Source organism: Vulpes lagopus, chromosome 4 (assembly GCF_018345385.1).
Source record: "Vulpes lagopus strain Blue_001 chromosome 4, ASM1834538v1, whole genome shotgun sequence".
NCBI lineage: Eukaryota > Metazoa > Chordata > Mammalia > Carnivora > Canidae > Vulpes > Vulpes lagopus.
This window is the reverse complement of record NC_054827.1, coordinates 30,203,403-30,228,196: the sequence shown is the minus strand read 5'-3', so window position 1 is coordinate 30,228,196 and position 24,794 is coordinate 30,203,403. Positions and strand designations below refer to the sequence as shown.

The following is a 24,794-nucleotide window of genomic DNA, read 5'->3' as shown; positions in this document are numbered from 1 at the left end:
AAGAGCCCACAGAGATATTGGTCCATGGTCTTTATACTCCCAAGTGAACACACTGTGATTCAAGGCATTATCTCATTGATTCTGAGAACTCTAAAGTTGGCAAATAAAGAATTTTCTTCCAATTTCACAGATTATATGATTTGCCTAATACAACATCCTTGGAAAATGGTAAAAGAACTAGAAGCAGTAGCCATCAAATAGTTTTTCTACCAGAAAACATAGCTGTTTTCTTACATCTCGTGCTGTTCTTTAACATCTCCTATGATTTGACCTTCCATTCTTGAATACGTCTTAACTGAGACTTACCTACTGCATAGCCTGACATTCTTCTATGCATAATGGAGCATACTGTCTTTTTCTTTTTCTGTAAAGATTTATTTATTTGAGATAGAGCACACACACACACACACACACGCACACACACACACACACACACGTGAGCAGGAGGGAGGGGGAAGCAGACTCCCTGCTGAGTGGGGAGCCCAATGTGGGGTTCGATCTCTCAACTCTGAGATCATAACCTGAGCTGAAACCAAGAGTTGGTACTCAACCGACTGAGCCACACAGGCACCCCAGAGAATACTATTGTCTAAGATCAGCTCAGGCCATTACTTGATTTTCTACTTTCAGATGATGTGTCACCTGTCCTCTCCTCTCCTCTCTCCTTGATAATTCATTTCCTTCAAGTTATTTATAACCATACTATCAGGTTTCCCCCTTTGCCTTCCTTTTCTTGCCAGACTGTATAGATTGATTTTAAAGCCACCTACACTGCAGTTTCTTCAATTTAGCTCTACTTATCTGATTACGCATCACAAAAGGAAGCAGAAATCCAGCTTAATTGTGAAGTCACAGCAGCAGAACCAGGCAAATGATAGAAACTTAATGATCACAGATTGAATCGCACTCGCTGATGCTGAAGGAAACGACAGACATGCGTACCTCTGCAGAAGCCTGAATTCTGATGATGGAACTGGATGTTCTGACATTGTAGGTCTCTTGTCAGACCAGTGCTGTCCTTTAACTTCTCCTTCTTAGTTCTGAAAGTCAGGTGTTGTCTCATGTTGTTTTTTTATTCATTTTGACAGGTAAATGGTCTCTGAGAAAGGGAACACCCCTTCCACTGTTTACGGAAACCGTAACATTGTCATGAGTGAAGAATGAGCCCTGTTTACATTAACGTAAAACATTTACAATTATGATGATCAGAGGCAAAAGACATGGAACAGATGAAACATCAACAGGAGAACAGGGAGAGAGAAGCAATGGGCAGATGACTTTTCAGGGTAGGTACCTGTTACCATTTTTAGCTGTGTTTTCCATAGTGCAATACATCTTGTGCTTTGCTAATTCTACCTTGGCTCATTCCCACCTGCTAGGGAAAATGGATTCTGGCTTTGAAAGTTTGATGAAGTAACACCTAGAAGGTGCTTCCAAAGCTTGATATCCCAAGGAATGCTCATAAACATAGCGTCATGTGCCATTTCATTTTAAGAGACTATTTTAGGATGGGAAGAACTCTCTAACAAGATTGCAGAGTTGGCTTTCAGAGAGACTCAAAACTGTTTCTGCATTCACGTTCCCTCCCATAATTCCTATTTCCTAAATAAGGTTTAAAGGTGGTGGTTGGGAGATATTAATTAACAGTTTCCCTTTCCTGTTTCATGGTACCATGTAATATACACTCAAGTGCTGAGAAAATAGCCATTTTTTAAGGATTAAAGCATTAAAGACTGTAAAATGTTCATATTATAAACCGGTTTTAAAAGCAGATATCTGAGTTCCATACAATTAGATACACAAACACCTATCACTTACACATACATATATATACACACCATTTGAGAAATCTAGTCTGCTCTGAATAAAAATGTTTCCATTAGCCACAGTGAAAGGCTAATCATGTAATGATCTACAAAGGAAATGCATGGACAGATATGGATTAGCTCAGCTTCTGTATATTGGGTGGCTGAGAATGAATTAGCATAATCATAAATTTGTTCCAATTACAGAAGGCAATTATCAGAGACCAGCGTAGAGCATTATCAAAATGAAATCACCAAAGTGCATCTACATTCCAGGTAGATGCCATTGAGTTAATAGTGCTTATATAAAAAAAAAAGCCCTATACTCATTCATCCTTCATCTCTTTGATTACTATACACTCCATACAAGTTCCCTTTTAGCTGAGAGACACAAAGCCACAATGAAAAAAGAAAAAAAAATACATGCTGTAAGAAAAAAAAAAATCATGCTCAATATAATAACACAACTGTAAAAAAGTCTTGTATGGATAATTTCTCTAGATCAGTGGTTCAGATAGTGCTTTTAAATTTCAGACAGGAATTCCCATCACCTCTTATGTTCTCTCCAAAATATTGATTAGGAAGAAAACTGTGACTAAACCTGTCATTATCTGTGCCAAACAAAAGTCCTCTGAGCAGAAACATAGTGCTGTTTTGCCAGGGTAACCCCACTGCTGCTCATACTGTTTTCATTTTTGCCCATCATAAATAGAACCTGTTGCCTTATTAACCACTGCCAGCCTGGAAAGAACACAGGAGAGTTAAATCTATTTTGTAAAGAAGGCAACAGATTTAATATCCAAATTTTAGAGCTAAAAAGGCAATTCAGCTTAACTACTTAAGATTATACATATATATTACAATGTGCTCAGAACTTCAGGAAACAAACATTAAAGAGATGCTTGAGAGAGGGCAGACTATAGAGAAAGACAGAAAGGTATTTTTATTGTAACTACATACAGTGGGTTGTAGTGTTAGAAAGGATGGTGGGCCCAGCAGAGAGGGAGAAGGGAAAGAAGGGAAATTCACATTTTACTTGTACTGATGACCTGCTATGTATTAGACACTAATCTAGGTTCTTTTACATCTTAACCCACGAGCTGGGCATCCTTATGCTTTTATACTTAAAAAATAACTGAGCAGGCAAGAACTGAAATATTCAAACATGCTCAAAATTCTAGCGTATTAAACAAATCAATAAGCAAACAAAACTCCTTTCTTTATCCATAGCCACCTCTTTTGAATTCTTTGGCAAACAATCATTCACCGTCATTGCACTTAAAACGAGCTTCCACCCCATCGACTCACTGGGATTGCTCTTGCTAAGACCACCAGTCATCTGCAAGTTGCCACATTCACTGAATGCATATCATTTCGCATTCTTACTTAGCTTTCAGGAATAACGAGAACATTCTTGAATTTTCTCTTCCATTGGTTTTTTATAATGCCACATGTTGCCTCTCACTCTTCTGGCCAATCCTGCCTTGTCTCTTTTCTTGGCTTCTTCTCTATCCAAACATGAAGTGTGCATTTCTTTGGCTCTCAAGATTAGGTCCCTCTCCACATCTCATTGCATAATGTCTTTTCATATGATATCACCAGCTTTGTGTGTCATTCGTGGTTGCCTCCTGAACATTTACAAATCAATATCTTCAGTTCACTGACCTCGAGCTGTAGCCTCTTATACTCAGATGTCTACTCAGCATCTATTTTTGTATGCTTCAATGATACTGTAAGTTCAAGATGTAGAACTGGATTTAGATTTTTTTTTTAACCTTCTCATCTGAAAAATAGGGATTCAGTGAAAAAACTGGTAGAGTTGGTGGCATAATAATTTCACATTAAAAAGCACACTCTTGATGTCATGTATAGAATACATGGGACAGGGAAGGGCAGGCAAAGCTAGGGCAGAGAAACCCATAGAAGACTATAACAATAATCCTAGGGAGATGTGGTAGAGTGAACTGGAAAATATATACTGGAAGTATAAGTATATACAGGTATATACTTATAGGTATATAAGTAAAGAGCCTTGACAAGAAGTGAAGGGATCAAACAGAATGAATAAAAATTTGTGACTGATTTAAGATTAAAAGAGAGGGCAGTCAATATTTGGCACCCATATTTCTGACTTGGATAAGTGATATAGGGAACACAGATGAAAAGGTCATTGGGGATGTTGTACTGATATGCATTGATCATCACCTTGGTCCTAATACACAAAGAACACTCTCAAATCAGTAGAAAGAAGCAGACAAGTAAATAAGAAATGGCAACAGAAAAATGAGCTAAGTAATTGAATAATTAATGCCGTGATATATACAGTGAAATTTACAATGTATATAAGGCGTTGAGATAAACAGCTTGAATCCAGAACTCTTCAGCTCCAGACCAACATACTCAACTACTTTTTGGGAATATTTACTACACAGGCTTCAGGGTAAACTGTATCCAAGCCTATAGGCACATATGAAATCAAGCAGAAAGTGTAAGATACAGGGGGAGATTTTAAGATATAACACCCTGAAGGGGTGGCCCAGGTGGCTCAGCGGTTTAGCGCCACCTTCAGCCCAGGGCATGATCCTGGGGTCCCGGGATCGAGTCCCACGTCGGGCTCCCTGCATGGAGCCTGCTTCTCCCTCTGCCTGTGTCTCTGCCATTCTCTCTCTCTCTCTCTCTCTCTCTCTCTCTGTGTGTGTGTGTGTGTGTCTCTCATGAGTAAATAAATAAAATCTTTAAAAGAAAAAAAATAACACCCTGAAGAAAATAATCATTTTAATGACACAAAGGGGAAGAGGAGACTGCCAAAATTGAGACTGTTGATATTGAGATAAGAGAGAAATCAGGAATATATGTATCATGGAAACCAAGAAAGAAAACATTTTAAGTGCTTAAAAATTACCCCTGAAGTAAAAGGTGAGTATAGTAAAATCCCAGGCTTCATTTCAACATGAAGTTCATCCTATAGCATGTTAACTGAAGGACTCTACCCTGTCTTTGTTAATGTAAATTAATAATAATAATAATAATAATAATAATAATAATAATTTCCTCTTCTGTTCACTTTCCTCAATATTGTTCACTAGAATTTCCCCAAAGTCAATTGTCCACTTGAAATGTAAAGTGCTATCTCCATCTCACTCTTTACAGTAAAACAACCCCAGGCATATAAAATATTAAAAATATAGTACACGAAGCTGCAAAAGTGCCATAAGGAAGCACAGGTGAATATTTTGGTGGTTTTAGAATGGAAATGGATTTCCTGCATGATACAAAAGCAAAAGCCACAAAGACTATTTTTATTTTTAAGACTATTAAAGTTTTAAAGTTCAACATACCTAAAAGATGCTTTAAAGATAAACATAAAAAAGATGTTTGCACCATATGACAAAGTGTTATTATACTAAAATCAACATAGAAACTAAATACATTTTGTAATTTGTACATCATGATGTTCATCCAATAAAAATGGATGCTGGATAGTATATTGAATCAGTATGTACTGAATAAATATCAACCTGCTTTCTAATATGCAAAGATCATGCTAAAATCAATACAAAACATGAATTCCAACAGAAAAACGAACTAAGTACTTGAATGGATCATTTAGAGGAGAAAAATATGTATGGAGAAGTAATATATAAAAAGTTGTTCAGTTTCTCCAATTATGAAAATGACAGGAATCCTGTTAACCTATCCCTGTCGCAATCCTGAAACTATATAGGGTTGTCAAAATTGTAAAGAAATAGATGTTTTCATTTACTTAAGATGCTGGTCTAAATTAGTACATCCCTTTTGAGGAACAATCTTGCAATTTTTACCAAAACTGAAAATACTGACATCATTTGATATCAATTTCCACTGGTTCCAGTGGAATAATCATCAGTAAAAATCCAGAGATAAATGCTAAGATGATAATTATAGCCTTGTTTATAATAATGAAGAAACTGGAACTAACCTAATTGCTCATCTACAGATTAAATCAATTACACACATTTATTCAATGAAATACTATGCAACCATCAAAAAACGATGCATTTCTATTCTAATAGAAGGGGAAATATCTCCATGAGACATTCATTAGCTGTTAAAAGCAGATCTTAAAACTATATGTCTATTATCTCTCCATTCAAAGACACTCATAAATAGCTGGAAGGCAGCTTACCAAACGTTATTTGGGTGGTGGAACTTTTAGTGACCAAAATTTTCTTCTTTCTAAATACCTATACTGCTGAAATTTTTAGTATGAACTCTAACAAAATTTCTGGCTCTCCCTTACATAAGTCTGGGTTCATTTCCTGGTCCCTTTTATTTTGGTGGGGTCATGTGACTACTTCTGGTCAATTAGTCATCAGTAGAAGCTGCTTATTAGTTCCAGAACTATTTACTTTCCCATGTTGAGACTTTTTTGACTTCTTTGTTTCTCCCTCTGCCACAACAGCTCACAGTTTTTTTGAGAGTGGCTATTCCATTAACCTTGGAACTGCAGTAACAGTGTCAAGAATAGAGTTCCCAGATGACATGTGATGGCCACGTAACACAAGAGAGAAATCAATCTTCATTGTTTTAAGCTACTGAGATTTCTAGGTTGTTTGTTACTTTATCATAATCTAGTTTACCTTATTTTCTGCCATCTATATTATGTTTTTAAGCAAAAAGAAAAAGGCTATTTTCATTAAACAAAAATATGTTCCTCCAAATGTTTCTAACACTCCTGGTCTCTAAGAGGTAAACAAATTATCTTAAATTGCATATCATTTATCCCCCCACAAACTAATACATTAACTAGAAAAGCAATCCATTTCTAGATGTCTGGCAGGCAAAGTGACTGTCCCCCACATTGCACTTTATCTTCATAGGCTGGCTATTTTAGATAACTCTTTGATTTCTGCATAATCTTACACAGTGTAGATCATGGCCAGTGAGTCATTGCATTCAAACCCTAACCTCTAAATTCGTGGAGAAAAATTTAAATGAAATTATACACTTTTACATGTCACACTTACTTCAGGTAACTATACAATTTCATCAACAAAATTGAGTTTTTCCAATTCTGTTTTTATTTTTTAAAATAACATAGGTTGTGTCGTGGGTTACAAACATTCCAGAAGGAATCTAAAAAGAAGTGACTTTGCACATCTGACATCATCTCATTTGAGGAGGGTGTTTACGTTTCCCATTTTAATCAGCCTGGTCAATTAAATTGGATGGTTACCTATTTGTTTCCTCCCACTTTATCCCCCTCTTCTTTGCATTCTGCTTTTTATGAACTAGCTCAAAGCTGCTTTTTGGTCTTCACAACACTACAGGGAATGTTTAAAAAATAAACTAAATTGCTTTCGTGACTTTTTTTTTTTCAAATTTACTGAAAATTAGATTTTCAACAGCCTCTATGCTATAACCCCCTCCTTTCTTTTTAATTTAAATTTTGGTACTAAAATGAGCTTCCAACATTCTGTTAATATCACTAGGGGAGACACTTGTTTCCTATGCAATGTACAGGTTAGTCTATAATTTTCCCCACTCCTATCCTTCATTGTTCTATGATGTACATGTTATATATTTTACATAACATGTATATAACATATTTAGCAGTTTATTTGCCTTAAAAATTCTACCTTTCCATATTACTTATCAAAAGTACGCAATGATCAAATGATTAAATCTATTGAAAAAGAGAAGTATAACCTATTTTGAAATTAAATGCTCAGTCATTTTGGGAAAAATAAATGGATATACATGTATTAACTGAGTATACAGTTCTTAAAGAATTAGCTGAATATAAGGTCCAGAACCAGTAGTGTATGCTAGACCATAATAATATACATTGCACTTTCTCTACAGATAATTCATGAATTCTATAATGTATGTTAAGATTATCAAAAGTTGATTCTATTTCATACTTCCCTGTTAAATCAGTTTGGAGTTAATCCCTTACTATCCCTCTATAAAATGAGAAAAAAAAAAAAAGCCCCTTCTTTCCCCTACTCACAAGGATCTTGGGAGATTGAAAATGAAACTACAGAACTATGGATGAAGCAATTTTGGTACAAACGTAAAGCAATAAATTAATGTAACGTGGTAGCAGACTCCAGGAATAGAGGGTCTCATGAGGCTTCAGTCGGGATGTAAAGTCAGTAGTTCAAGAGGATGAGACCTGACAACAGCAGGCTGAATATGGGTTCTACCGGCCATTCCAAGTATTTGAACTCAGCCCTGAAGTCTCCAAGGGACCACTGATGGGTTTTAACCAAAGGAGTTTGGTTTCAGAAAAAATCATTCTGGTATCAATGTGAAGGTTCCAAGTGATGATGGGTTAGAGAGGCCAGATAAGTAGTTATTATTCCACCAAGGTAGAAGAATGATAAGGGCCTGAATAAGGCAGTCTGTAAAGATAGGAAAGATCTAACACAGAATAAATACAATTGATACGTAGTGGTAATTGATAATCAGAGAAGGGGTGAATGAAGGACCTGAAGAAATGTGCATAATTCACAAGTTCTTAGCTGGGGCAACATGTACCCTTAACCAAGACAAGGGGTCCCGGATTTTCAAGGTCAAGTACCCGTTTTCTACATATTTTCTACATTGTTAGACACTTTCAAGAACCGATCCTCATCTTCAGCAACTGGACTCACCCAGCTAAACAGACATCAGTGTTTCTGGTTTAAGAATAAAAAACACTTCCACCAGGTGCTGTTATCATCAATAAAAATAATGCTTCTCTGTGGGCTTCTGGTTGGTGGTGATCATGTTATAGGTCACACCATAAAATAACTTTATAATTCTTGAATTAGGAGGAGGTTACTCTGCCCTTTATACACATCTGACTTTTGACTGTGGTCAATAAGTGGAGTGTACAAGCATCAGAGGTAGCATATCCAGAATGTCACCACTCCTTGAAGAGCAATCAATCATTTTCTGGATGCAAGATACAACTGTAACTAGCATAAAATAAAAAAGGTCAACCTCTGGCTGGTGGTTATGACTTATTTTCTAATAGCCTGTTCTTTTTGGTTTATAAGCCCATGTTCTTGTTAATAAATAAAAAGGAAACTTATTTGAAGTTTCTTTACCCTTTATTTTTAAGCCAACCACTTCTCATCCACTTTTTCTGGTGTAACTAGGATCCGTCAAAATAAACAACTATTGAATACTTTTTGTAATCATTTTACAAAGTGCATAGTACCTGGGATAGAAACGAGGACATTATATTTGGGAATAATTAGGATCAAATTCTTCCTCTCATTTTTTAAACATTCTCTCTCCCTCTGTGTCTTTCTCTATCACACATCTAGACATATTTACCCTAACCACTGTCCTCATCACTGCCACCATCACTACTGCCTGAGTGATCAAGACAGATATGATTATTGAGAAAGGGTACCTTCCTTATTTTCCTGTGGATTCATAGCTTATCATGAATACTTAGGTTATCTTTAGGCCAAAAGGCTCAAATCATCAAATGTGCACCATAGCTACCATTGCAATAAATATTGTCAATCTGTCTGGTGCTTAAGAAGAGCAAAAATGCTAGCTGATTGGATTTGTCTTTAGAGTACAATGAATTGTAATAAGAAGGGCAGGAAGATTGGTTGGTCGGGAAGTGCTAAAAAGATCGATCATTTTCTATGAGGCTCTGGGCTGCCTAAAGACAGGGAAGGTGCTAGCTGTTTTGTCTCATCCCTGAGCACTATATCTGGCACACATCAGTACGAAGCCTACCGTGGCGTTTCTGCACATAATAGTTAGGAATAAGTAAATCTCAATGAGTCCCTAAAGGGGATATATGGTAACACCAAACCTGTGACCATTTATGACTTTGTTTTCTTTTCAGGGTTGTTCCTTTTTAGGTTGGATGTGCTTGTTTGAAAATATCAGAGGGAGATGTGATAAATGTATGGAGGGACTCTGTGTTACCTGTTCTGTTTGGCATTTTCCCTTCCTCTTCAGCATCCTGGAGCTCAAGATCCTTTCCCTTTTCCTGTAAGTATTTACTTTGCTTTAAACCAAGACTTCTCTCCTATGAACATATAGGAGGATGTGTGTATATATATATATATATATATATATATATATATATATATTTTTTTTTTTTTTTTTTTTTACACAAATCACAGACTGAGTGTGGTTGTTCACTTTCTCATCCACACATCTGCAATCCCTATCAAACTTGGCGGTAATGCAATATCACCAGAGGGCATTGTCTGCTTTATGAACTGCTACAACTTCAATAAAGCACAGGGCCTGCCTGGACTCTACTAGTCTAGATTGTAACTCTAACTATAGATAGGGCTGCCAGGCCACATCTCATTAGAGAACCAGGTTTCACTGAAATCGGTCTATACTGCACGAAGTTCTATTTTTTTTTTTAAGCTTCTGTTTTGTTTCTTTTTGATTTTGCTAAAGGAAAGAGACTCAAAGAAACACACGTCCTATGCAGTTCATACAGAGTCAGCACTGGAACTGATACATGTTTAGGAGAGTAATCAGTCCTGGCAGCAGAAAATGTGATTTGCAACCCATTGTCCTATTTTCTATGAGAAGATAACGTTGGCACAAGATGATGCTAGGTCCTCGGCCATAGAATCTGGAGCACCAGGAGGGAAGAACTATGGAGCAGGAAATAAGTTCAATTATAGCTCTAAGTCAGAATACGATTGCCTGGGGTTCAGGACTGGGGCCCACTCAGGAGTTTCAGACAAGAAACCCAAAGAGTGAGAAAATCCTACACTAACTGAACAGGTACAGTTACTGGTTTGTTTCTGTATTCAATGATACGTGTGTCATCAGTGACTGGGGGTGATCACCCAAAAGCAGTAAAATGTGGCAACAGAGGGGCAGTTAATGGATTGTAGCTTTACTTCTGACTGCTCAGAAGGCTGATGTGTTCTACATGTCTAATAGATTGGCCTAGGGCTCTCGGATTTCCCAAACATTACAGAGGATTGGTTCTAGAACCTGACATAAAAGATCAATCTACAAGTGGGTGCTAAGGTCCTGAGCACAAAGTCTCCAGCAGGATAAAGGAGGAAGGAAAATGGTAATTGGGGATGTGACTGTGAAAGTCGTAGATTCTCTCTCTTTTATCTTTTAAAGATTTTATTTATTTATTCATGAGAGACACACAGAGAGAGGCAGACACATACGCAGAGGGAGAAGCAGGCTCCCTGTAGGGAGCCCAGTGTAGGACTCGATTCCAGGACCCTGGGATCACGTCCTGAGCCGAAGGCAGATGCTCAACCACTGAGGCACCAGATGCCCCATAGATTCTCTCTTTGTACGGCTTCTTTCCATCACACTCTGCCAGTGCAGAGCTCATTCCCAAGCCCTTCCTATACAAAAACTTCCCTTGGGAGTTTTAATTTTTTTTTTTTTTTTTAATTTTTTATTTATTTATGATAGTCACAGAGAGAGAGAGAGAGGCAGAGACACAGGCGGAGGGAGAAGCAGGCTCCATGCACCGGGAGCCTGATGTGGGATTCGATCCCGGGTCTCCAGGATCGCGCCCTGGGCCAAAGGCAGGCGCCAAACCGCTGCGCCACCCAGGGATCCCTCCCTTGGGAGTTTTAAACCAGAACCAATATTAAACTAGAAATGAAGTTAAAAATTAAACCAGAAAAAAAGAAAAACTTAAAAAAAATTCAGATTTTTAAAAAAAATGAAATTAAAAATTTAAAAAATATTTTATTTATTTACTTGAGAGAGAGAGAGCAAGAGCACACAAGCTGGGGAGTCAGGGAGAGGGAGAAGCAGGCTCCCCACTAAGCAGGGTGCCCAACTCGGGGCTTGATCCCAGGATCCTGAGATCATGATCTAAGCTAAGCTAAAGGCAGACATTTAACTGACTGAGCCACCCAGGTGCCCCTGAAATTAAATTTTAAACAGAAACAAGGAAGGATTAAAATGGGCGTTATTAGTCCAAAATTTAGGCTTCAGATCCTGAGTTTTCTCTGTCTTCAGTCAAGGATGTCTCATTATTTCAACTGCTGGGAACAAGCAATAGTATCTTTCAAACAAGCTCCTCTCCACTGCAAACAATTTCATAAATGTTTTTTGTCTGTGCCAATCCTAGGTGTAAAAGTACTGTGCCTTGCAATATTTACCCTGAAAGGAAAGCCATAGGAATTTATATGTCGCCTATTTCCTGTCCTTACTTAGGACACTCACCAAGTGACCAGAACTCCTAAATATACACCTAAGGCCTGGAGGTGTGTGGGAGGGAGGGAACAGTGGGTGACCTGCTCTAAGCTCATTTCATGGCAGAAGAGAAATCAGAACCCAGGCAGAAAGGGACACAGTAGGCCTTTGTTTGTTGTCAGCCACAATTTGCTTGTAAATAGGCAGCCCTGAGGGGAGGGAATCCATTTATTCCCAACCCTACTTCCTAATTGTCTAGTGCCATGGCTTTATTTTATCTCAAAGCAAACCTATATATATATGCAACTCTGCTTCCCTCTGGCTCCCCTTTTTCCCATTTCCCCTATTTTATAACATAAACTAACTCCCAGCAGAATGAGAGTGATGAAGGGGTGTCTTTGGTTCTGCATACATTACAGGGATCAAAACTAAATGCTGGGTGATAAATACCACTGGAGAGCACAGAATGCTCCAGGAGAAAATGATCTTTAATGGAGTCGCTCTTAAAAGTATCTGCATGTGGCAACGCTAAATACCATGAAGTCTCTGTTACAGATCACAGAACTCAAATGCATGAATATTAAAGAAGAAAACAGCAGTGGAGCAGCTAAAAGTGAGTGGAGGAAGCTACTAAGAGAACCACATTCATCAGGCTTACTTCCTGTCATATGGCCCCCTCCAGACAAAACCACAAAAACCTAAAACTTTTTCTTCTTGATTCATTGTTTCACTCATTCTTTCTTCTATCCATGCTCCTTAATCTTTCCATTTCCATCATGTTCTGCCCAGAGAGATAGGATTTGAAAATATTTGGAGAGTATAACAATGACACAGTCCCCTATATTTGTATTTTAATTGGGGCAAAGGTTTAATCTAAGAAATGATTCTCTAATGGTGAAATTTCAGGCAAGAATGAGAAAATGAAGCCGAGCATGAAATGAGTGAAAGTTTTGGTAAATTAAATCTTTAAGTTATAGCCCAGTGACACCTGGGTGGCTCAGCCAATGAGCAACTGCCTTCAGTTCAGAACGTGATCCCAGGGTCCAGAGATTGAGTCCCACATTGAGCTCCCTGTAGGAGCCTGCTTCTCTCTCTGCCTATGTCTCTGCCTCTCTCTCTCTCTCTCTATGTCTCTCATGAATAAATAAACAAAATCTTAAAAAAAATAAGTTATATCTCATAAATGGTTTACTTTATTTATACAAATTCTTTTCTACAGGCTGACTTCTTCTCTATCTGTATTCTTTTCCCTTCTAAGAATGGGTGGTGGCGATGCTGGTGGGGTGCTTAGAGCTTGGATATATCAATTTTTTCAAATGTTGACCCTGAGAAAGTCAGTGAACATTCATGTCTTTGCTCCAGCAAAGCCCAAGGTATCTTAGAAACCATCCCTGTTGAATACTCACTTGCAGGGAGGACGATGCCCATTTAAATGGCTGTTACCTACAAGATAGAGCATGAGGTTGATGGGGTTCAGGGCAGGCCACTGCAGAATGTGCCACTTTGATATGCAGATTATTTCAAGCTGAAGACAAGTAAATTCAAGAAGAGCTTTTTATTTCACTCTTTAACTGCCTAAAATAATTTATATAGAAGGCCTATGCCAGAAAGTGATTATCAAAGATAACTTTGTTGTTGTTTTTTAATCAGAAAGAATTCTCACCATGGCAATGACAAACAATTGATTACCAAACATTTGCTCCTTCTATCTTTCTGTAAATTGCCTTCTGCCTCTTTGAAGTCCCAGACTCTCTTCCCCTTTCTCTTTAGTTCAGGATGGGATATAAGCCTCAATTGTCTGTCAGGGGGCCCTTGTGTCTCTGTGGGGCTCCTGAATGTACGTAGTTAAATTTGTTCTTCTTCTGTTAACCTGTCTTTTGTCAATTTAACTTTTAGTCCATCCAAAGAACCTAGAAAGGAGAAGGAAAAAGTGTTCATCTCCTGCAGATTGGGTGCCCCATCACGAAGCCCTCCCCTCACCGGACACTGCTTGCTCCCAACTTCTGCAGCTGGGACCCTGGGACCTCTGACAGAAGCTGGCAAGAAGCAAGAATTCTTACATCAGTCTCCTGGACCACTGGCTGCAGGATCTGGTGGAAGCAAGAGCAGTGCAAGTCCTTGTCTTTTTTCTTTTTCTTTTTCTTTCTTTTTTTTTTTTTTTTTCCAAATTCAGATTAGCAGGAGAAAATATTTGTGTAAACTAAATTCCTTAAGTATAACAACTCCAGTAAAAATCTACTAAGAGTATTTTTGTTTCCTATTAATACTTTTCCTTCAAGAAGAGATGGCCATCATTTTCCTCTTAGTCTTTTGTGTCATTGTCATAAGAGAGTTTTAAAACCATAGGATTAAACATAGGCAGAGGTCCTATTAGCCTGTGTTTCCAGCTGGCCACACAGATTGGTGAGTTCGTGGTTCTCACCAGACTGGCATCTGTTTAGATAAACTTTGCTGTGGATCTCCTATGTAAAAATCAGATAAGGTTTTCCATTCATCTTCTTTTATCCTGAGACCCTGGTTTTGTGACCAGTGAGAATATTCTCTCCGGTCTCTACCAGCTAGAAGGGGCAAGTGCATATTGTGTGGCCAGCTGAGTAGTCTTGAGGTTCTGAAACACAAAGTCACAAGAGCACTTTCTTAGTCCAGTCATGCCAGCCTTCAGGGAAATGTGTCTTAAGGGATCCGGTCCATATGTCCTTTGTCCTCTCAACCTTGGTTGTCTTGTTTGTGCTGGAAAAGTCTCATTCCAGTAGTGCCTGCCTGGTGTCACAGATCAGTGGGTTTGTGAATTGGAGGCATATCATGGTGTCATGGGAGGCCACAGACACAATTCCACTACACCATTCTTACCACCCATGACAACAAAGGTTTTCGCTTTCTTAGGCTAACTCAGGGAGTGAACTTTCTAGATCTTATGAGGGTCACACCTTTTGCACTTTCCCTTAGACCACCTCTTGTGTCCTTGGTTAAGCCATAAAAAAAGGCTTATTGGTTTTAGTCAATACAGAGAATAATAGATCTTGCCCATTAATGGCCAGAAGATTTCTTCTGAATTAAAATAATTTTAGTATTTAAAAAAAAATTAAAGTCCTCTCATCCTAAACAATTGTCTTATTGGTACATATGGCACCCAATTAAAAAGTGGATACAAAAGAGTGTAACAGCTGGCCTTGGGGACACCCTTAAGAAGATGAAAAAACAAAAATTAAACTTAGAACAAAATTAGTCTACATTCAACAAAAATTCCCCTTCTTAAAATCCAGTCACATCATCTCCACTCCCAAACTTCACCTTCCCCAGAATATAGGTTAAACACTTAATGGTCTGTTTTAGCTTCCCTTTCCTACAAAATTTATAGAGAGCACTCCAACCTCATCTGGAGGCCCAGGGTTGGCATTCTTTCTCTGTCCCTTGAAAATGTAAATCTTAGCATATCTCTGAAATGTAAACACCCCAGGAGGTAATTAACACTCGCCTGAAACTGAAGGGTGGTGCAGGTGGTGGTGGTGATGGGGGAGGAGAAGAGGAAGAAAAAGAAGAGACCTTTTAAAATATAAATAACAACAGTAAAGCTTATTGACTGTTACTATGTGTATTCAATATGAGTACTTACATATATCATGATTTAAGGCTCAACAATACTGTAAGGGGCATATAATTATCTTCAATTCACAAGTAAGGGCAGAGGGCTTAATTAACTTGCCCAAAGTCACATAGCTGCTAACAGAAAAAAATAATAAAGAGACCATTTTCAAGTAAAATACATGCATACATACACACACACATACATAAATTACAAACTGCCAGAAAAAGATCTCCCTTGTCCAAACTCTAGATCACAGCATCATTAAGATTACATGTCAAGGGCAAATACAATTCCGAAAGTTTTTCCACAAATTAAAAAGTTGTACTCATCTGAGCAGATATGGTTTACTTCCTCCAACTGTTATTTATAAACTAGTGAGTTTTATATTTTTATACCTGATTCAGTTAAAACTTTACAATGGAAGGTTAATAGATCTCTGTTTATCTGCATGTTTATGTAAGTCTATGTATGTCCTGGAGGTGGGGATTACAGGAAGACCCCTCCAGGAACAAAGAAGTTGGTAGGCACCCTCTCCTCCACCTTCCCAGCATAAACACATGGCCATTTGTGGGAACTAGCACTTTGACTGCATTCCCTACCTAACTGGCTTACACCAAGCTCTACCTCCCCATGCTTCAGTGGATCTCCTCTTCCTAGTCAAATTTGTCTCAGTCCTAGAGCTGTGGGTCCCCTCCCCAAGAAGATCAGCATAAAGCTTACCAACATATCTCCCCACCCGTGTGCTTTGTGGGGCATCAGTCCTGGCTGCAGTAGCAGCAGCCCATAAGAGGACCAACATGCACCTTGTTAAAAATTGTGCATATTACCCATGCACAATTCACAGATCCACTAGACTGACTCGGTCCCAGCAGCCCAGCATCAGGGTTCATTTGGCAAGGGGGCCAGCACACACTATGTTAAAACTGGATACCCCACAACAGCCCAGTTTCAGGGCAGTGGCATGTCTCCTCCAATATGCCCTCAGCTTGGGCCCATCCAAAGTGGTGCCACAAGCCTGAGAGAGTATAAGCAGCTCCAATAGAAGCCAGCACCAATCCGTCTCTGGCATAAGGGTAAGACAACCACACACATTAGTGAATGGTGGCCCCAGCAGTGGGCTGTGGGTAAACAGCTGGTCTGATTGTGGGCCTCACCCATCAATGAAAACTTCTCAAGGGCTGACACAGGGAAAGTGCCCTGTAGTGTGGTGCTACTGCATCTCTGGCAAATGCCTGGTCTGACTCAAGTCAAGGCGGCCCAACACTGGTTCACTAACAGCACAGGAACCAAACGCTGCCCACAAGAGGTAAGGAGAGCTACTACAGATGCCTGCATAGAAGGAAAAAGTGGCCAAGATACAACAGAAGGGTGCACACAAAGGAGATGCCCCAGAAGAGCCAGGTTCTGGTGAACAGGGGACACTGCATTGCAGGGCACTATAGGAACTCTTCTTCATAAGGCCACTGCTTTCAAGAGCAGAGGATCTAGCTGAATTTCCTAACAGAGAAACAGGCAGAGAGTCAGATGAAATGAAGACAAAGAGCTATGTCCCAAATAAAAGAACAGGACAAAATCAATGTAAGGAAACTAAGCAAAAGGGGTATGAATAATATGTTTGATAGAGAATTTAAAGTAATGATCATAAAGATAGTCTCTGGACATGAGAAAAGAGTGGAGGACAACAGAACAGTGAGACTCTTAACAAAGAGATAGAAAATATAAACAACCCCCAACAATCAGATGATGAACACAATAAATGAAATTAAAAATACATTTGATGGAATAAATAGCAGGCTAGAGGAATCAGCGGAAGGAATTAACAACCTGGAGGACAGAGTAATGGAACTAATCAAGCTGAGCAGATGAAAGAAAAAAAAATATGCAAAATGAGAATAGACTTAGGGAACTCAGCAACTTCATCAAGTGTAATAATATTTGCCTTATAATAATCCTGCAATAAGAAAAAAGGAAGTAAGCAGAGTGTTTATATGAAGAAATAATAGCTGAAAACTTCCCTAATTATGGGAAAGGAAACAGATATCTAGATCCAGGAGGCACAGAGATTCCCTCGTGCAAAATCAGCCCAAGGAGGTCCAAACCATGACACATAGTAATTAAAATGGCAAAAAGTAGTAATAAGGAAAGAATTTTAAAACCAGCAGGAGAAAACACAGCAGTTTCATATGAGGGAAACCCCATAAGGCTATCAACTGACTTTTCAGCAGAAACTTTGCAAGCCAGAGAGGAATGGCATGATATATTCAAAGTGCTGAAAGGAAGGAAGGAAGGAAGGTAGGAAGGAAGGAAGGAAGGAAGGAAGGAAGGAAGGAAGGAATAAATCTGCATCCAAGAAGACTATCCAGCAAGGTTATCATTCAGAATAGGAGAGATTAAGTGTTTCTTAGACAAAGACTAAAGGAGTTTATGACCTCTAAGCCAGCTCTATAGGAAATATTAACATAAGTAACATTAAGAAAAGTAGAAAGCACAAAAGCAGTAAAGATATCTGTAAAAATCAGTCAAGGAGCTCACAAAATATAAAGGACATAAAGTATGATACCGTACACCTAAAATGTAGGGGAGAGAGAAATAAAGAATGGGTACAAATTTACATGACCATCAACTTAAAATAAAGTATTATGCAGAAAAGGTTATATACAAACTTAATGTAACCACAAATCAAAAGCCAGTAATATGTATGTAAAAAATAGAGAAAGGATTCCAAGTATATCACTAAAGAAAGCCAACAAACCATGAGGGAAGAGAGCAAGAGACCACGAGAAGAATCAGAGAACTACAAAAACAGCTACAAAACAAAATGGCAAAAATACATACCTATCAGTAATTCATTTGAATATATATGGACCCAATGTACCAATCAAAAGGCCTAGGATGACTGAATGGATAAAAAAGCAAGACCCATCTATATGCCACAAACAAGAGACCCCTTTCAGATGTACATGTTGTGTCCAAGATTGCGAATCCTAGAAACTACCAAGGAGCCCACACCGATGCAAACAAAATGGAGTTAGTCTTGCTCTGCTTGTCCAGGGGTAGGGGATTTTTGTTAAATTTCCTGGGTCCCACAGTAAAGACATATAGATTGAAAGTGAGGCAACAGAGAAACATTTAACATGCAAATGGATGGCAAAAGAAATTTGGGGTAGCAATACTTTTATCAGTCAAAACAAAGACTATAAAAAGAGACAGAGGAACACTAAATACTGATAAAGTCAACTGTAAAATGAGAAGATCCAGCACTTGTAAATATTTATGCACCCAACATAGAAGCATTCAAATACATCATACAAAACTGTTAATAACAATCACTAAAAGAAAGCAAATTAATTGATAATAGTATAATAGTAGAGAACTTTAAAATCCTATTTACAACAATGGACAGATCATCCCAAAAGAAAATATATAAGAAAACAGTTATTTTTTTTAAAGATTTTATTTATTTATTCATGAGAAACACAGAGGGAGAGAGAAAGGCAGAGACACAGGCAGAGAGAGAAGCAGACTCCATGCAGGGAGCTCGATGTGGGACTCAATCCTAGGTATCCAGGATCATACCTGGGCCAAAGGTGGTGCTAAACCACTGAGCCACCTGGGCTGCCCAAAAAAGAGTGATTTTGAATGACGCACTAGACTTTATGGATTTAACAAATATAATCAGAACATTTCATGCTAAAACAGTTGAATAAACATTCTTTTCAAGTGCACATGGAACATTATCCAGAATAGATCACACACTAGGTCACAAAAGAAGCCTCAACAAATTCAATAAGATTGAAATCATACCATGGAACTTTTCTGACCACAACACTATGAAACCAGAAATTAAACACAAGAAAAACCACAAATAGATGAAGGTAAAATAACATGCTACTAAACATTTAATGGGTCAACCAAAAAATCAAAGAACAAATCAAATATTACATGGAGAAAATGAAATTACAATGTTACAAAATGTTTGGGATGCAGCAAAAGCAGTTCTAAGAGGCAAGTTTATAGCAATCCAGGCCTACCTCAAGAACCAAGAAGAATCACAAATAAACAACCTAACCTAATATCTAAAAGAGCTGCAAAAGGAAGAAAAAGCAAAACCCCAAACAGTATAAGAAGGAAATAATAAAGATTAGAGCAGAAATAAATGATATAGAAACTAAAAATCAAAACAACACAAAACCCCAAACAAATACACCCAAACAACAACAACATAAAATGAAACCAGGAATTGGTTCTTTGAAAAAATCAACAAGATTAATAAACCTCTAGCCAGATTCATCAAAAAGAGAAGAGAGAGAGAGAGAGAGAGAGAGAGAGAGGCGGAGAGAGAACTCAAACAAAACCACAAATGAAAGAGGAGAAATAACAACTGCCAAGAATGAAATACAAAGGATTGCAAGATAATATTACAGAAAAAATATGCCAACAAATTAGACAACCTATAAGAAGTGGATAAATTTCCAGAAACACATAAACTACTAAAACTGCAGCAAGCAGAAACAGAAAATTTGAACAGACCGATTACCAGGAATGAAATTGAATCAGTAATTAAAAAACTCCCTACAACGTGCCCCCCTGGACAAAAGTCCTGGACCAAATGGACTAGGACTTCGCAGATGAATTCTACCAAACATGTAAAGAAGAGTTAATACTTATTCTTAAACTTTTCCAAAAAGTGGAAGAGTAAGGAAAACTTCCAAATCCATTTTATGAGGCCATTACCTTGATACCGAAACCAGTTAAAGATACCACTAAAAAAGGTAACTACAGGCTAATATCTATGATGAACATAGATGCAAAAACCCTCAAAAAATATTAGCAAATCAGGATGCCTGGATGGCTCAACAGTTGAGTGTCTGCCTTTGGCTCAGGGCATGATCCTGGTCCAAGGATCAAGTCCCACATCAGGCTCCCTGCGAGGAGCCTACTTCTCCCTCTATCTGGGTCTCTGCCTCTGTCTCTGTGTCTCTCATGACTAAAAAAATAAAATCTTAAAAAAAATATTAGCAAATCAAATCCAACAATACATTAAAAAAGATTATTCACCATCATCAAGTGGGATTTATTCCTGGGAGGCAAATGTGGTTCAATATTTGCAAATCAATCAGTATGATACATCACATCATTAAGAGAAAGGATAAGAACTACGTGGTCATTTCAATAGATGCAGAAAAAACCTTTGACAATATACATTCATGGTAAAAACTCTCAACAAAGTAGGCTTAGAGGGAACATACCTCAACATAATGAAGACCATATATTTATATCCTATAGCTAACATCATACTCAATGGTGAAAAACAGAGATTTTTCCTCTAAGATCAAGAAGAAGACAATGTCCACTCTCAATCACTTTTATTTAACATAGTAGTAATAGAAGTCTTAGAGACAGCAATCAGACAATAAAAAGAAATAAAAGGCATCTAGATGGGTAAGGAAGAGATAAATCTTTCACTATTTGCAGATGACATATTATATAACAAAAACCCTAAAGACTCCACCAGAAAATACTAGAACTTATGAATAAAATCAGTAAGGTCACAGGATAAAAAATCAACAATAGAGAAACCCACTGCATTTCTATACACTAATAATGAAGCAGCAACCAAAAAAAAAAATTAAGAGAATAATCCCATTTACACTTGCATCAAAAATAAAATACTTAGAAATAAACTTAACCAAAGAAATGAAAGACCTGTAGTCGGAAAACTATAAAATTTCTTATGAAAGAAATTGAAGATAACATAAGAAATGGAAAGACATAACATGCTCATGTAATAAAAGGACAAATATTATTAAAATGTCTATGCTTCCCAAAGTAATCTATAGATTTAATGCAATCCCTATCACAATACAAACAGCATTTTTCAGAGAACTAGAAAAAAATAATCTTAAAATTTGTATGGAACCACAAAAGACCCTGAATGGTCAAAACAATCTTTTAAAGGAAAAACAAAGCTGGAGGTATCACAATTCCAGACTTCCAAGTTAGATTACAAGCTGAAGGAATCAAAGTAGTATGCTACTGGCACAAAAATTGATACATAGATCAATAGAAGAAGAAGCAGCCCAGAAACCTGCAACAATATGGTCAATTAATCTTTGACAAAGCAGGAAAGAATATGCAATGGGAAAAAGACAGTTTCTTCAACAGTGTTGGGAAACTTGGACAGTTATATGCAGAAGAATGAAACTGGACTGTTTTCTTACATCATACACAAAAATAAACCAAAAATGTATTAAATACAAAATGTATCAAATATGAGATCTGAAGCCATAAAAAAAATCCTAGAACGGGGACAGGTGGTAATTTCTCTGACATTGGCTCAGCAGTATCTTTCTAGATATGCCTCCAGAGGAAAGGGAAACAAAAGCAAAAATAAACTATTGGGACTAGGTTAAAATAAAAAGCTTCTGCAGAGTAAAGGAAATAACCAATAAAACTAAAACACAGCCTAAGAGAAGATATTTTCGAATGACATATCTGCTAAACAGTTTCCAAAATACATAAAGGACTTATATGCAACTCAACACCAAAACCCCCCAAATAATCCAGTTAAAAGATGGGTAGATGACATGAAGAGACATTCACCCAAAGATAACATCAAAATGGCCAAAAGACACATGAAAAGACAATTGTCACTTATCAGGGAAAGATAAATCAAAATTACAATGGGATTATCATCTGATACCTGTCAGAATAGTTAAAATCAACAACACGAACAATACGAGGATAGAGGTTCCTCAAAAAGTTAAAAATAGAACTTCCTTGTGATCCAGTCATCATAATAGAGGGTTTTTACCCAGAGAAAATGAAAACACTAATTGGAATGGATACCACACCTCTATGTTTATTGCAGCATTATGTACAATAGCCAAATTATGGAAACAGTCCAGTGTCCATAGACAGGTGAATAGATAAAGAAGATGTGGCCTATGTATATAATGGAATATTATTCAGCCATAAAAAAGAATGAAATCTTGCCATTTGCAAAGACATGGATAGAGTTAGAGAGTATGATGCTAAATTAAATAAGCCAGTCAGAGAAACACAAATATATGATTTCACTCATATGTGGAATTTAAGAAAGAAAACAAACAGAGAAAAAGAGATAAACCAAAAAAGCAGACTCTAACTACAGAGAACAAACTGATGGATATCAGAGGGGAAGTGGGTGGGGTGACGAAACAGGTGATGGGGATTAAAGAGTACACTTATCATGATAAGCACTGAATAATGTATAGACTTGTTGAATTACTATATTGTGCACCTGAAATTAATATAATACTGTTTGTTACTGAACTGGCATTAAATTTTTTTAAAGAAATATAATAGAAACTACCCTAAATATTTTTCAAGTTCATAGGATCTAAAATAATTTTCAGTAAATAAAACCTAATTTTAGATTGTCAGTTTAATTAGTACAGACATGTCTTTGGAGTTATCAGCATTAATATAAATAATACTTTCATTTTATATATGGTTACTAAACACCAAATAAGCTTATGCTGTCTCTGTTGCAAAATTTGTCCCCAAGAAAAATAAGGTGATGGCCAGCTGCTTTTTCATTTCATTCATGAGAGACACAGAGAGAGAGGCAGAGACATAGGCAGAGGGAGAAGCAGGCTCCATGCAGGGAGCCCAATGTGGAACTCAATCCGTGGACCCTAGGATCATGCCCTGAGCCAAAGGCAAACAAACGCTCAATTGCTGAGCCACCCATGCTTCCTGATGCCTAAATGCTTCCTATCTTATGAAATCTTCATAAATAATCTCAGTGCGATTGTTAAGGACAATGAAATGAATGTGAATTAAGAATTCTTAGTAAACTTTTTAGCAATAATTGTTTTACTCAATTGGGGAACTACTCAAACAGTTCCCCAAACCTCTCTGATAACTTGTACGTTATTGTTTTGATAAGTCCAATTAAATGATGAAAGTTCACTGAGTATCTAGATCATTTCCAAATAAGATAAAACAGAAACAATGATTACTGAACATAGGTTTATTCGCTTTTGGTTTCCTTTTACAGAGGAACTAAAGGTACTTGGGTCTATCAGTAAACATATTTCATGCCACGTTGAGAAACTGTACTATGAAGAAACACAGGTCTCTAGAAATTATGAAATGCATTTATAAATTTGCCAATCTAAACAGCACAGTCACAATGGCTTACTTAGTTTTCCCTAGAAAATAATGTTTTTAAGCATTAAAAATTTTAATATAAGTAGTTAACACTCCTAGGAGTTTAATAAGGGAAATAACTTTATGCAAGAAAAGTAGGATATGTTCTTTTGGTTAGCAAAGGTAGGAGGTATAAAGACACATTTTTGTTAAAAGAAATGTTATTTTGTCCTAAAATGAAGCTGGTTATTTCAGAATAGAAAGGAGCAAGATAAAAAAAAAATTACTATGGATTTAGAACATTAACAAGAGAACAAAAGGTGACATCTTATGTGATCAAGCTGGCTAAAAACTGAATTGTTACTATAAGCTTTTAAATAACAATAGGGTACTCAAATAAAACAGAAACCTAATGTTTCATTTGCTAAAAGGACAAAGTTTTCTTGGATTATTGATCGGCTCTTGATATTTTGAAAAGTTTTCCTTTGCGTGGTAAGTAATATGCCTAAAACAAAGATTTTGTGTCTTGTTGAATAATTTCTTATGTTTCATATCAAGTCTTTGATTAGTTAAGAAGTCTGGGTCTCATAAATATAGAGAACTGGTGGTTCCCAGAGGGAGGGGTCAGGGTTGGGCAGAATGGGTGAAGGAGAGTAGGGCAGACAGGCTTCCAGTTACAGAATGAATAAGTCATGGAAATACAGGATACAGTATAGGGAATATAGTCAATGGTATTTTAATAGTGTTGTATGGTGACAGATGTTCACTGAGAATCTGACCTCCTTGTAACAGGACACAATTAGAAATTGATTATAACACCAAAACCTTGACTGGAATGTCATATTTGAGAGAGATGTACAAAGAATTTGATAATAACCAGATAGCTTTAAGGAACTAAGTTTGACTTTAAGAAGCCAAAAAGAACCCTCGGAAAAATTGGCCTGGTACCTTGCTTATAGGGTTCTAAGCAGCTTTATCAGGTAAGTAAGGAAGGTCACTTGAACCTCAAGATATTTTGGGACCTTGAGAATAGACGAATTAACCCAATTCCATGTACTGCAAGCATAATCTGATGGCAAGTTCTTGGAATGGCTTCCTAGCCTCAAGAGACTTTTAAAGGCCCAATC

The 24,794-nt window shown here is 37.4% G+C and overlaps 1 protein-coding gene and 1 long non-coding RNA gene across 2 annotated transcripts in view; one reads left to right on the top strand and one right to left on the bottom strand.

Moving 5' to 3' along the window:
• The window catches only part of UNC5D (unc-5 netrin receptor D), a 540,317-nt gene that overhangs the window by 111,900 nt on the left and 403,623 nt on the right, over positions 1 to 24,794 (bottom strand). The gene's annotated exons all lie outside the window — the stretch shown is intronic.
• Positions 9,676 to 14,066, top strand: LOC121488898. The gene is made up of 3 exons (XR_005987208.1): positions 9,676 to 9,791; positions 12,365 to 12,558; positions 13,842 to 14,066. It is a non-coding gene; the product is annotated as an uncharacterized LOC121488898 (long non-coding RNA).